Source organism: Cetorhinus maximus, chromosome 6, assembly GCF_964194155.1.
Source record: "Cetorhinus maximus chromosome 6, sCetMax3.hap1.1, whole genome shotgun sequence".
In the NCBI taxonomy this organism is placed as follows: domain Eukaryota; kingdom Metazoa; phylum Chordata; class Chondrichthyes; order Lamniformes; family Cetorhinidae; genus Cetorhinus; species Cetorhinus maximus.
Window position 1 is genome coordinate 128,743,615 of NC_135884.1, and position 13,722 is coordinate 128,757,336.

Sequence of the window (13,722 nt, forward strand, 5' to 3'; positions counted from 1 at the left end):
TGCAGCCTGGCCAAAGCCAGCTGAGGAACGCCTGGCAGGGCACAGCTGATTCGTGGCCCTGGAGCCACAAGGCACTCAGTCCAAGCAGCCAGGGCTCACCCTCTTTGCCAGCTCTGGCGTCATTGACAGTTGCCACTCACACTCTAGCACCCTTCAGGTCGACGGGGAGATGGGCCAGCCCTTAACTGTTCTGCACACTGACCCATGACAACGCCCTTCCCAATCACAGCAGATCGGTGAAGCACTTCCGGCACTGCACCCCATGTGTGCCTCACGATGTCATGGCTGCTCACCCTGGATGACACTTCCCCCAGGCCTTTTTGGTGAGGTGTGGGGGCCTCCTCCTCCTGTCTCTGGGACAAGGGTTTCCTTTCCTGGCTGCCATCTCCTCCAGGCGGGCAGCAAGGCACTCATCGGAGACCTGCCCTCCCGCCTGTCCAACCGCAATGGAATCCATCGAGACTTCACCGTCCTTCCCTGGCAGCCTTCCAGTGGCTGCCTGGGCCACTCGCCATTGGACCCAGCGGACATCATACCCCCGCCCGTTCCTTCTCGGAGCTTCCCCAGCTGTCTTTCACACTGGGTGGGCCTTAATTTGCCCACCAGCGTGAAATCACGGTGCCTTGCTGATCGTGGGCGGCAGTCGGCTTTCCGATCGCCCCCACCCACCACCACCGAGCCCGCCCGCCAAGGGCAAAATTCTGCCCATTAGTGTCAAACAAGTTAACAGGTATTTGATTATCCAAGTTCCTAAATGTGGCTCCAGGAGGAATTTGTATATGAAATGCTACTTTCAGATGATAATTAAAGTAAATCTATAAACATACTGCACATTGTTTAAAGTGTCTGGGGACACTTTTATACCTTAAAGGCACTATATAAACTCAGGTTGTTATGTTGTTGTTGTTAAATTCTGACCAGTAATCTAATCCTTATTAAACACAGCATTGAAAGTTCAAATTTTGAATTGACACATTACAATTAATTTCAAGCCAATCCAATAATGTCATCCCCTCTCCATATATGGTGTTCTCCTGAATAGCATCATAAACTTAGGTGATATATAAGGAACATGAGTGATGGTGATCAGATAAAATTCAAATTATGTGTTTGGTCACTGTGCATTTCATGCAATTTCAGCAAATAAGTATTTTTGTTTACTTACAGTTAAAAACAAGCATGAGTAGTGACAGCAAAGAAACAGAGGAAAATAAGGACAGCCAAGAAACACTGTCTCGAACTCTCAGTGTTTTCCCAACAGGATCTACCACCAAAAGCCTCTCTCCATCAACATCATTTGCTAAAGACTTTTCCCCAACAACATTCTCACCTTCAGCTAATTTGGTTCAAACAGTTCCACGTACTTTAGACTATTCTTCACAAATCTCCTTAAGTACAGGAATTCCTACAGCATTTACTTCAGTTTTGGAGACTTGGGGTGCCACTGAAATATTTTCTTCTGCCTCAAAGCATTCCATGGTGATAGATTTAGGTGTTACAGTGAATAACCATCCATTGGATACCTTCTTATTTTGGGCACAGGCTGACTCTGTTGAGGTAAGTAATCCAGCTTCATTCTTGTATAATTTGTTTTCATAGTGCTAAGACCAAGTTTTCCTGATTCACTATTAAAAAAAGGAATGCCAGCCTATCATATTAGACCTTAAGATAATCCAGAGTAAGGAAAGGCCATTCAATCCATCTAGCCCACTCCACCCAGAGCCCAAAGGTGACTATTCTATTCTTCTTAGGCAGTCCCTCGGGATCAAAGATGACTTGCTTCCACTCTGGTTCAGTGGGTTCTGAGATGACTGATAAATCCAGTATGTGATCTACAGACTGCCACATGTGGGGCAGGTGGTACTTGAAGGGTTGAGTAGATGAGTTGTTTGGAGTTTTGTGCTCTCCCTCCGACACCTCGACTTCGTCTCTGCACCTTCCCGCTGAAGTCTCTCAATGTGTTCGGAGCCTTCCCGAATGAGCCTTCTTCATTTCGGTTGGGCACAAGCCAGGGTCTCCCATGAGTCAGCGGAGATATTTTACCTCTTCAGCGTTTCTGCCATCTTCTTGGGAGTCCGACTGCCACCACTGAGTCCTGAGTAGAGCAGTTGCTTCAGGAGTCTGGTGTCAGGCATATGAATGACATGTCCAACCCAGCAGAGCTGGTTTTGAGTGGTTTGCACCTCAATGCTGGGCAAGTTGGCTTGGGAGAGAACGCTGCTGTTGGACCGCCTTTCTTGCCACAAAATTTGGAGGACCTTGCTGTGGCACTGCTGGTGTTACTTCCCCAGTGCTTTGAGGTGCCTGCTGTAAATTATTCAAATCTCCGAAGCATAAAGGAGCACGGGGATCACTGCTGCTCAGTAAACCATGACTTTAGTCTCAGGTTTGAGATCCTGGTCCTCAAAGACTCCTTTCCTCAGTTGGCCAAAGGCTGAGCTGGCACATTGGAGGTGGTGATGAATTTCATTGTCTATGTCTGCCTTCGTTGGGAGGAGGTCCCCAAGATGCGGAAGATAATCTACATTTTCCTGGATCTGACCGTTGATCTTAATCAAAGGGAGGAGGTATTTAGCTGTGGGAGCTGCTTGCAAGGGGACCTCAGTTTTCCAGGTGTTAAGTGTTTCCCAAATACTTTGTCGACAATGCCCTGGAGCTCAGTTTCTGAGTTTCTGTTCCATTACGGGCGTCTCTCATACACCATTGTTGATCCCCTTTTTTAGGGAACAGTAATTTACTTCTAGCTCCGCTGATGGTTCCACATACCCACTCTCGTATACAGAACTTTTTCTCTTGCTCGAGGCTTGTGATTTTTGTATTTGTGTCTTCTAATCTTTTACTTGATGTTTCCATTAAGTAGCTTGTTTATTTTCACAAGAGCTATACCTTTCATTATTTTGAAGTTCTGCCTTGTGTTTCCCCTCAACCTTTTCTCCAGCAAAAATAATATTGTTTCCTTGAGTTAGTTCTCTAAGGCCTGAAATCATCTTGGCTCCTCATCTAAGAACCTATCTATTGCACTACTTATTTTTAAGATCGGCCGATCAACATTACAGGGCATAATCCAGATCTGCATAATACCAGTATAACTTGTAATTTGCTGTACAATATCCAATTTGCACTATTAATTCAAGAGTAAAATACTGCTGATTCTTGAAACAACTGGCTCAGACTGACCAGATCCTTTTAGAGTATGATCAACAATCATCCAAATGTTGGCCATGGCTCAGTTGGTAGCACAATTGCCTCTGAGTTACAAGGTTCTGGGTTCAAGTCCAACTCCAGAACTTGAGCACACAAATCAAAGCTGACACTTGTGTGCAATACTGAGGGACAGCTACACTGTCTGAGTTGCCATCTTTCAGATGAGATGTTAAACTGAAGCTCCATTTGCTTCCTTGAGTGGATGTAAAAGATCCTATGGTGGTATTTAAAGAAGAGCAGGGGAGTTATCCCTGGTGTCCTAGCCAATTTTTACCCTTCAATCAAAAATCAGACTATCTGGTCATTATCACATTACTGTTTGTGGGAGTTTGTTGTGTGCGTTTCCTGTATTAGAACATTGACAACACTTCAGAAGTAATTCCAGGTGGTGATAGTCCCATGCATCTGCTGCCCTTGGACTTTTTGGTGATAAACTCCTTTGAGATGTCCAGTGGTTGTGAAAAGTGCTATCTAAGTGCAAGTCTTTCTTTTTGCTTTTTTCTTAAATTGTTTTCCTTCTCAGTTTGCCAATGGAGTAACGTATTTGGACTCTTTTAAATGCACATTTAGTTTTACCATTCCTATCAATGCATTAGTTATCCATATTAAAAATCAACTGCTATTTTGTAGCCTATCCACTTAATTAAATTTAACAATGCTGCGTTGGAAATCAATGTTGCATATCATTCATAGGCATTATACATAGCAGGGGTCCTGGAACAGATTACTGTGGAATTCCTGTGGTTACTTTTTCAATGTTTTCACTTGTTGGCGCAATCAGTTTTATTGCCTGCTTTATATAACTGAGAGAAATCCACATCCATCATTTAATGGACCATTAATGCCACAGAAACCGACACAAAATGTAAGAGGCTCCTGCTCCTGTTTTCCCCCTTATGGATGGCTCTTGACTTTAGCATTTTTATAAAGGACAAAATTGCATAGACACAGGGTTTGGCTCAACCACAAACTTGTTGTTTATTAAAAAAAACTCCTAACGTCCTAAATCAAAGACCTCTAAACAAGTTTAAATGACACCACACAACACTACACATCCACAATGTAACCTCAGCTCCCACCCAAACACACAGTCACCATGACTTATTAGAAAACCTTTAATGAAAAACCACAGGCAAAACTCCATGTTTCTGCCCCAAACCTTCCTCACTTCAAACCCAACCCCCCCCGCCAGGATTTGGTGGTTACACTTAAGTTACTTTAAGACCTCAGCCCCAATACCCCTCAGATTTGGCTGATAACTTACAATCCTCTCATGCGGTTGGTCCTTCCGGTGTGAATTGTAGATCCGGGAGCCAGCTTGACCGTTTCTGACCCTCCTTCTTGACTGCAGCGCCAAACCCTTCGACCTTGTAGTTTTTATGATGATTCTTATCGGATTATTATAAACGCATTAACCTGAGTTCATCCTGCTGGATGGTCAATACTTGGCACTTTTCAATCCTTTTGGTCTGTTACATGCCCTGGTCCAGACAGACTCACACAGTGCTGATGTTATTTCCATAACTGAAAACAATGGACTCCACCAAGGTGAGGGATCTCTGGCTCCAAAGCTGATATGCATGTTAAGGTTTCTCTCCTTCCTTGGCTGCAGTCAATGTTGTTTTGTGATGGCTGTTGCCTGGAGCCATTTGGTTGTAACAACGGCCTCCTCAGTTTTTTGATTGGGTTACTTGACGGCAGTTACCTACTGCCACTGTTGTGATAATGTCCCCATTTCCAGTCCTTTAATTGTGTCAGTTCTTTTGCGATGTTTGAAATTAATCCCTTACAGTATAAAACAAAAACAGAATTACCTGGAAAAACTCAGCAGGTCTGGCAGCATCGGTGGAGAAGAAATCAGTTGACGTTTCGTGTCCTCACGACCCTTCGGCAGAACTGAAGTATAGTTAGGAGAAAGGAGAAATATAAGCTGGTCTAAGGTGGGGGGCGGGGGGAGAGAGAAGTTGAGGGTGGGGTGGTTGTGGGGATAAGCAAGCAGTGATAGGAGAAGATAATCAAAAGATGTCACAGACAAAAGGATCAAAGAGGTGTTGAAGGTGGTGATATTATCTAAGAAAAGTGCTAATTAAGAATGGAAGGCAGGATACTCAAGGTACAGCTCTAGTGGGGGTGGGGTGGAAAGACTAACAAAGTTTTAGTTTTAGATTTAAAAATAATGGAAATAGGTGGGAAAAGAAGAATCTATATAAATTATTGAAGAAAAAGGGGGAGGGGGAAGAAACGGGGTGGGGATGGGGGGAGGGGGAGTTTAAGATCTAAAGTTGTTGAATTCAATATTCAGCCCGGAAGGCTGTAAAGTGCCTAGTCGGAAGATGAGGTGCTGTTCCTCCAGTTTGCGTTGGGCTTCACTGGAACAATGCAGCAAGCCAAGGACAGACATGTGGGCAAGAGAACAGGGTGGAGTGTTAAAATGGCAAGAGACAGGGAGGTTTGGGTCTTTCTTGCAGACAGACCGCAGGTGTTCTGCAAAGCGGTCGCCCAGTTTGCGTTTGGTCTCTCCAATGTAGAGGAGACCGCATTGGGAGCAACGAATGCAGTAGACTAAGTTAGGGGAAATGCAAGTGAAATGCTGCTTCACTTGAAAGGAGTGTTTGGGCCCTTGGACGGAGAGGAGAGAGGAAGTGAAGGGGCAGGTGTTGCATCTTCTGCGTGGGCATGGGGAGGTGCCATAGGTGGGGGTTGAGGAGTAGGGGGTGATGGAGGTGTGGACCAGGGTGTCCCGGAGGGAACGATCCCTACGGAATGCCACCAGGGGGGGTGAAGGGAAGATGTGTTTGGTAGTGGCATCATGCTGGAGTTGGCGGAAATGGCGGAGGATGCTCCTTTGAATGCAGAGGCTGGTGGGGTGATAAGTGAGGACAAGGGGGACCCTATCATGTTTCTGGGAAGGAGGAGAAGGCGTGAGGGCGGATGCGCAGGATATGGGCCGGACACGGTTGAGGGCCCTGTCAACGACTGTGGGTGGAAAACCTCGGTTAAGGAAGAAGGAGGACATGTCAGAAGAGCTGTTTTTGAAGGTAGCGTCATCAGAACAGATGCGATGGAGGCGAAGGAACTGAGAGAATGGGATGGAGTCCTTACAGGAAGCGGGGTGTGAGGAGCTGTAGTCGAGGTAGCTGTGGGAGTCGGTAGGCTTGTAATGGATATTGGTGGACAGTCTATCATCAGAAATTGAGACAGAGAGGTCAAGGAAGGGAAGAGAAGTGTCAGAGATGGACCATGTGAAAATGATGGAGGGGTGGAAATTGGAAGCAAAATTAATAAATTTTTCCAGGTCCCGACGAGAGCATGAAGCAGCACCGAAGTAATCATCGATGTACCGGAGAAAGAGTTGTGGGAGGGGGCCGGAGTAGGACTGGAACAAGGAATGTTCCACATACCCCATAAAGAGACAGGCATAGCTGGGGCCCATGCGGGTACCCATAGCCACACCTTTTATTTGGAGGAAGTGAGAGGAGTTAAAGGAGAAATTGTTCAGTGTGAGAACAAGTTCAGCCAGACGGAGGAGAGTAGTGGTGGATGGGGATTGTTGGGGCCTCTGTTCAAGGAAGAAGCTAAGGGCCCTCAGACCATCCTGGTGGGGGATGGAGGTGTAGAGGGATTGGACATCCATGGTGAAGAGGAAGCGGCTGGGGCCAGAAAACTGGAAATTGTTGATGTGACGTAAGGTGTCAGAGGAATCACGGATATAGGTGGGAAGGGACTGGACAAGGGGAGAGAGAAGGGAGTCAAGATAACGAGAAATGAGTTCCGTGGGGCAGGAACAGGCTGACACGATCGGTCTGCCAGGACAGTTCTGTTTGTGGATTTTGGGTAGGAGGTAGAAGCGGGCCGTCTGAAGTTGGGCGACTATCAAGTTGGAAGCTGTGGGAGGAAGATCTCCAGAGGAGATGAGGTCAGTGACAGTCCTGGAAACAACGGCTTGATGTTCTGTGGTGGGGTCATGGTCCAGGGAGAGGTAGGAGGAAGTGTCTGCGAGTTGACGCTCAGCCTCCGCGAGGTAGAGGTCAGTGCGCCAGACAACAACAGTACCACCCTTGTCAGCGGGTTTGATGACAATGTTGGGGTTGGACCTGAGAGAACGGAGTGCAGTAAGTTCAGAGAGAGACAGATTAGAATGGGTGAGAGGAGCAGAGAAATTGAGACGGCTAATGTCACGCCGACAGTTCTCAATGAAAAGATCAAGAGAAGGTAAGAATCCAGAGGGAGGGTTCCAGCTGGAGGGAGAATATTGGAGGTGGGTAAAAGGATCCGTTGAACGGGGAGAGGACTCCTGCCCTTTTAGCTTTTAGCTTTTAGCTTTTAGCTTTTTGTTTTTATCCCTTACAGTATAGCCTGCCTCTGTGTGTTTTGTGTTGAGCTTTGGCTTTTATTTACAATGCCTGTGTCTGTGGTTTTTGGGGTTTTACATTTTTCATAAAGACCAGTTGGAGGGGATTCCAATCCCACACAAAGGCATTCCTGAAATGGGCATTGGCGCTGTAAATAAATGAAGCAACAAATCTCACTCTATAGTGATCATTTCTCTGGTATTTGTGGAGGCAATTTCACTCTGGATTACAATATCAATGTAGCTCCAGTACATAGAGACTGCCGCTTTCTGCATCCACCAGCTGGAGCAAAATCTGGATAATATTCAGGCTTAGGATGATAAGCAGTTAGTAACGTTCACACCACACAAGTGCCAGGCAATGATCATCTCCAACAAGAGAGAATTAAAACATCCCCCCCTTGACATTCAATGACATTACCATCACTGATTCCCCATCATCAATATGCTGGGGGTTACCATTGACCAGAAATTTAACTGGACTAGCCACGTAAATAGATTAGGTCAGAGGCTGGGAATTCTGCGACGAGTAACTCAATTCCTGACTCCCCATAACCTGTCCACCATCGTCAAAGCACAAGTCAGAAGCGTGATGGAATACTCTCCACTTGTTTGGGTGCATACTGCTCCAACAATGTTTAAGAAGCTCAACATCATCCAGGACGAAACAGCCCACTTGACCAGCACCCCATCCACCCCCTTAAACCTTCACTCCCTCCATTGACACACAGTGGCAGCAATGTGTACTATGCACCAGATCCACTCACCTAGACTCCTTCAATAATACCTTCCAAACCCGTGACCTCTACCACCTAGAAGGGACAAGGGCAGCAGATGCATGGAAATCCACCACCTGTAAGTTCCCCTCCAAGATACACATCATCGTGACTTGGAACTATATTGCCATTCCTTCACTGTCACTGGGTCAAAAACCTGGTACACTTTTCCCAACAGCAATATGGTTGTACTACACCAGGTGGGCTGCAGCGGTTCAAGAATGCGGCTCACCACTACCTTCTCAAGGGCATTTAAGGATGGGCAGCAAACGCTAGCCTTGCCAGAAATGTCAGATCCCATTTAAAAAAAAATTAAAAACTGGCGCAGTTTCTCCCGCACAGGCTAGAACCATAGTCTTCTGGCCTGGATATTTAGTACATGGATGATGTGGAATGTATGCCAACCAGAAAACAAATGTCAAAAACTGAGTTAACAACAACACAATTCATACACAAGTTCACACATACACACATCTTCATGCTGTCACAGACCTTTAGAATTGGTCTCAGAATGTAAATAGAGTGCATTGCATTGGAAGAATATCAGCAGAAACAGTAAAAATTAACATTTTTAATGTACTGTCACATCAGCTGCATGGGTGTGGTCAATTGTGTATTTTAAGTCAATGTTGAGCTGCATGCAGTACCATGGACAAGGCCACACTCAGTTTTGTTCAGCTGCTGTGCATCTCCTCCTCCGTAGTTCAATGGAATACAAATGGAGCTGAAGATAAAGGACATCATTAAGTTTCCTTCTCCCTTTAACTGTGGAATAGTTGTAATAAGGGACAAGGGAAAAAAGTAGAAATCTGGGGAAAATGACATGATTTCTAATAAATGTGTTTATTTTTTTCCTGAAATCATTTGGATCTTGGCAAGGTGACAGAAGAGTTAATGGTGAACTTCTCCTATGCAATAAGAAGTGCAGGTAATTTGATAAAATTAGAGCAAGCATCTGCATTTCTGGATCATCTGACCAGTACCCACAGCAATAAGATATTTGCAGTTCAGGTAAGCAGGATTCAGAGTGTTTGGTAATTGTGCCAAATTTAAATGGGAATTTATTAAGTTCAACATTATAGTTAAGATCGAGGTACATAGCTGCGCTTTGTCTCCACTAAAATCATTTCCTATGTAAAGGCTTTGCCAAACAAGATAGGATTGGATTAACAAATGAGGTTGTACAAGCCAATTCGCTGCAAAGTTGCATCAATTATGCAATGAAATAAGAAAAATGCCTTTTAAGGAAATGATGGGGCTGGGTTTAAACAGACCAAAGTTTTCATCCAGCCCAGCCTGAATAGATGAAGTGTCCTCAGTGAAAGGTGCCATGAGCTTAGACAGTCTCAATCTAGTCCTTAATGAATGTGTTGCAGAACAAAACCATTATCCAGCAATAATTGGCACTCATGGCCCGATATTCCTAATTTCTCTCCCAAAATCAAGATAAATGCTTGTTTGTCTGTAAAACTAATGAACCTTTAATAACATTACTAGGTCATATGATATTGAAATGTACCTTTTTAAGCCTGCAATTCCTTTAAAATTCAATTAAAATGGCAACCAATCATGGCAAACCTACAAAGGCAATCCATCTAGCAACTAACAAGCCACTTAACTATTTGACATGTATACTGGTTTATTTAAACTGTGTGTGTGTGCATTTGTGCGTATGCGTGCATTTGTGTTTTTTTGATGTAACTGATTGAAGGACAATTGAGAAGAAACTGATTTAACAGCAAGGCCCTTCAAATGTTTGTAATGGAAGAATGCATGGATAGTTTCAGTGCATAGGTGTAGCCCCTAAATATACAAAGAAGGTGATAAATATGCAAGCAAGTATGCATTACTGATCAAGTTAGTTCTGGGCTGAATTTTCAGGGCACCCCAAAGTCAACAATGGAGTTGGGAGAGGGCCCTGAAAATACACCACCAGGCGTTGTGTCAATTTCCAGGTGCAGGTCCCGGTGCAGGGAGATGATGTTGAACAGAGAGGTGCTCCTGTTGCATGACAAGGTGGCTTCCTCCTGTCACCCTCCAGGGAGAGGACCTCCTTCCTCTCCCTCGCAACCTCCAACATTAAATATAGGTCAGCAAGAGGAAACGAGGGGCAGGCCTGCCCTGGGTGCTGGGTCTCCAGCTCTCCTTTCACATCTCACTTCCCTCGGGTGCAGTGGAAGTCTTTGACACAATTAGCAGATCTCCCCTTCAGGATGATCAGAAACCACAGTGATGGGTGTCTAAATGCATCCCACATTTCAAACGCTCACCTCCATTCCCGTCCCCAATAGCTCTAAATGGACGGGAAACCTGTCCCCATATCAATTGAGCGTTCACCCCACGTGAAAATCTGAACTTTGGTCAGTGGCAGATTTCTGACCCCTAAACAGACCTGGCTTCTAGTCAGGATTTTCCACACCTGCCCACAGCAAGAATCATCCTGGGTGGGAAGGAAAATTTAACGGACCAGCCAAAGATCCATTGACTTGGGGCAGGAATTTCTGGTCCTGCAGCAGGTGGGACTGGAAAATCCCGGCCTGTTTCTGCGGCGGAAATTCAGCCCACTATTTTATGACTCAAAGGGTCTGGCTGGAAGATTGGAGAAAGCTGCATGACTTGAAAAAAAGAGCACCAAGACTAAGTTCACTCTAAAATGTCAGCACAGGATTTTGTCTACACGCTTATTGGCCCTATTTGGAATTAGCTTTGCAGCTCTCTTATGTACAGTAAAAGGTGAATGAAGTTCCAGAATCTCAACAATTTATATAGAAAATAATGGGATAACAGGATCTAAGTATTTATGCAGTGTGACTTTTCTGATTTCTTTTTGCTTATTTGGACTCTTCAACTTTCCGTGCAGGTAAAAGCCAGCGAAGTGCTTCTGTCACTGTGTGCACAGTTGTTGTATCTCCAAGATAAAGGCGATAACTCCTCAGAAAGAGTAGTCTCAGCTGCCAATTCCCTGTTTCATACAGCTAATCATTTGTTAGAAGCTATGGAGTCAAAACCCGGAGCCATCACCAGCACCATCGAAATGGTAAAATATCTGTGCCATTCACACTGAGTAACAATGGGTAGAAATGAAAAGTGTATGGAAGAACAAAACATACAATAAATAAAAAAATGAATTCCTATGGTCAGTCCTTCTATCATGCTGAAGCATCTCAAAGTGTTTCACACAATGAGCTATTTTTGAAATGCAGGGGCTGGTATGTGTTAAAATGCAATGTACGTCAGTATGAATTCACCTTTCCTTCTCCTTTAGTATATCAAAGAATGGGTGATTCAAAGGGAACACTATAAAATGCTGCATTTTTGAGTATCTTAGCTGCAAGATAAAAGTGTGATTTACGTAATCACCCAAGTTAAAATTAACATTCTGAAATATTTATTTTCATTCCACGGAATGCACCATGTCATCTGCCAATCACCCACCCAAGTGTTCCTACAAAACCATTACCCCAATAATGTAACAGCAATCCATCATACACTGGGACACCTCAGCAGCAGCCACGAAGAAGGAGATTGTGTGTGCCAAATCCAAGCAATGATTTTGCTTCTGACAGGCTCCTTGATTGATTGAATTTGGCATTGAATTTTATCATTAAATCAGCAAATTCAAATTTCTGGCACTTTGACAATCTGCACTAACTGGGAGGGGCTCTTGAGAAAATGGGAGACTTGATAAACAACAAGACACCATAGCAGACCTTCTCAGTTGCATTCTTCAATTTAATTATAATTTCTGTTTCTCATATATATATATATATATATATTTACCTGCTTCAAGACATACAAAAGCAGAACATAAATTCCTGAACCTCTGAAACAATGCATCAATTAGTTATGAGTTCGGAATTCAGATCTGCTAGAAATTTTCTGAGTTCACTTCATTCAAGACTATTTGGTGTAGATGGCCATGGCTATCTGAGGTTATTTCCCATGATTTCATCCATTGGTGCCCTCTGTTTTTTTCTGCAGATAAAAGTCAATAAAATGCTCTGTCCCTGAATATTTGGTTATTTCTATAGGATTCAGGTGGTAGTTTTGTTACCAAGAGGCTAAAAATTCCTCACAATATACAACTGAAAGTTTAGGAAGGAATAATCCAATTTCAGAGTTTGTGTTCAGTTTTCCCATTTAATGGAAAGTTGTTTTAGCTCAGGTATACAAGCAAAATCTGTAATCTGACAATGAGCTACATACTCAGCAGCAAATGTAGTAAGAAGAATCTTTCCCAATTCATGAAATGGATAAGGCTCCATTATTCTTGTCCTGAAAGGATAAGTGACAAAGTTTGGATTTAAATTGTTTCCTAAATTTTCAGTTGTACATGACACCTATGCTAGAATTGCACTTAACTCAGTTGGTCAGCACCAGATAGACTAAAACAAAGCGGACTCCCAACAATACAGTGACCCCCCCCCAATGCCAACTAACAATATTTGCATCAGAAACTATTGGTTAGAAAAGTACACCTTACTCTCATCAACTCTTTCCTATTGAGTGAAATAGATAAATTGAGGGAAAAATGTCTTGAAAATGCTAGAAGAAATAATGACTATTGTCAACATTTTTTAGATGATGGTAATAACAAGCAGAGTGATCCAGTCTCTGGAGAAAATACACACTGTGCTTTTGGCCATGATAAAGGAAGGGGATAAACCAGTCATCAAGCAAGGATTGAAAGTTAGCATGTACTTGAGCAGGTAATTCATGCCATTGATACTTTGAATTAAAGCCTTAAACCAAATGTAAGTGCTTACCACAAATTGAAATTTTGAATAATTTGTGAAGCTCCTTATTTGGAAGCTGTTTTTTTTTAGGCTCGAATAGTGGACAGACATTTAAAAGCATGACTTTCTTCTGTATGCCATCAAAGCAGAGATGATAAGCTATTTAAGTATGTTAACACACCCATTAAAATAACAGCTAAAACAACACAACACAAACATGTTAAGTGTTTGCCTGTGAATATTGCCAATGGAAATTTCTAGCTTTATATTATTCTTGTATGGACTCATCTTATATCTTTTTTGAATGTCAGTACTATGCAGTTATTCGGGCTGAATTCTTGCTGGTTGTCATGAAACTAACATATCTTTTTCATTATATTGTGGTTTATTGTGAAGTAGGCTTATGAGTGTGAGTGTAGATGGTTGTCTGTGTAGCTTATTTAATTGAATTAGAGTCAGCTAGACTGCAAGCTTTAAATTATCAAAAGAAGTTAGGGGTAAAAGGCATTTGAAATGCTAATGAGTAAATATGGATGAGGTCTTAACATGTAGGGTGTGAAGGAAAGTTGTATTTTTAGATAAGTGAAGGAGTTGTTTGGGTTTCAAAGGAGTGGTAGCATGTTTACAGCTAACAAGATAAGTAAGGCCAAGCAGT